Below are 1,848 nucleotides of genomic sequence, written 5' to 3' on the forward strand. Positions count from 1 at the left end.
ATTATTTAATAAAACAAAGACATAACTCTGAGCACAACATTCCGAACGCGCAATCCAAGCTTAGCTTGCGTATCGTCCTCATACAAAATGGTGGCCCATGCAGGTTTCAAACCTGCGACCTTCGCGTTATTAGCACGACGCTCTAACCAACTGAGCTAATAGGCCATTCATTACAAAAGTTGTGACATAACTCTAAGCGCTAACCACCTGAGCTAATAGACTGTTGATTATTTAATAAAACAAAGACATAACTCTGAGCACAACATTCCGAACGCGCAATCCAAGCTTAGCTTGAGTATCGTCCTCATACAAAATGGTGGCCCATGCAGGTTTCAAACCTTTGACCTTCGCGTTATTAGCACGATGCTCTAACCAACTGAGCTAATAGGCCATTCATTACAAAAGTTGTGACATAACTCTGAGCGCTAACCACCTGAGCTAATAGACTGTTGGTTATTTAATAAAACAAAGACATAACTCTGGGCACAACATTCTGAACGCACAATCCAAGCTTAGATTAGACAATTGGTACAAGACCTACGAAATGGTGGCACATGTGGATTTTGAACCTACAACCTTCGCATTTTTAGCACAATGTTCTAACCAACTGAGCTAATAGGCCATTGATTAATAAAACAAAGACGTAACTCTGAACACAAGATTTCAAACATAGATTAGATAATTGGTACAAGACCTTTGATTTCAAACATAGATTAGATAATTGGTACAAGACCTTAAAGTTTGATCCTCGTACAAAATTGTGGCCCATGCAAGGTTTCAAACGTGCAACCTTCGTACTACTAGCACAACACTTTAACCAACTAAGTTAATAGACCATTGATTACTTTAAAACATTGACATAACTATGAGCTCTAACCAACCGAACTAATAAAACATTGATTACTATAACATTGACATAACTCTGGTTACGACATTTAGAATGTGCAATGTATACATGTAATCAGTGAACCAAAATTGACCTAACCCAAATTATAAGGATTGGGTTGGGTTAGTAGCATTTCAAGTTTGGTTGAGTTGTATCTTTAAGCCCCAACTCGGTTCAGGTTAGATATAGGTTCAGTGTACAAAGAATTAGATCAACTCGACCCAACCCGATTAAATTAAAAAAAGAAAAAGAAAAAAAAAGAGTGAGACCTTTTTGAAAGAGCCTAGGCCAAACGTCATGGCCAAACCCAAGTTCTTCTTATAGTACACGTCGGCCCACCGCTCACAGTTAGTAAGCAGTAGCCCGAGTATACTGTACGTGTCAGCTCCCATCAAGCTCTTGTTCGCACATCGCCACAAATGCACCCTCAACTAACTAAAGAAAGTAACCAAATTAAACCTTTCTTTCTAAATTTTTGTTGTTGTGTTTAGCATATATCTAGGTAGTTTTAAATTATGTTTTATTCATATATTTGGATTGTTTGGAAGCATATTATGTTCGATGTTTATGGTTTACGTAAATAGTTGAGTCACTTTGATGCGTTACATGTGTGTAGTTAATGCATGTTTTATTAATTTAGAATGAAATTAATATAAAAGAATTCTGAACTTTTGTGAAGCTGCTAACCATTACAAAAAAACTACTGACAAGATTATTGAGAGTTATTTATTGAAATTACGGTTAAAATTCTCTGTCTTAGATAGATAGAAAACTACTGCACACGAGGTGTTGTGTCCATATAATTAAATTAATTAAATGGTTTAATAATATAATTAATTACCTTTCTTACCTACGATTAAAAAAAATTATGAATTTATTATTCAACTTAATTACTTCCTTAAACATTAAGCCATTCATAAATAAATATATTCGAAGCTCCAGCTGGAGTATTCCATCTTTTT

General features: G+C 35.2%; 1 non-coding gene across 1 annotated transcript; it reads right to left on the bottom strand.

Annotated features, from left to right (window-relative positions):
• Window positions 1-91: 91 nt before the first annotated feature.
• Window positions 92-165, bottom strand: TRNAI-AAU. Its single transcript has one exon. It is a non-coding gene; the product is annotated as a tRNA-Ile (tRNA).
• Between the last annotated feature and the right edge of the window lie 1,683 nt (window positions 166-1,848).

Source organism: Cucurbita pepo, chromosome LG15, assembly GCF_002806865.2.
Source record: "Cucurbita pepo subsp. pepo cultivar mu-cu-16 chromosome LG15, ASM280686v2, whole genome shotgun sequence".
Lineage (NCBI taxonomy): Eukaryota > Viridiplantae > Streptophyta > Magnoliopsida > Cucurbitales > Cucurbitaceae > Cucurbita > Cucurbita pepo.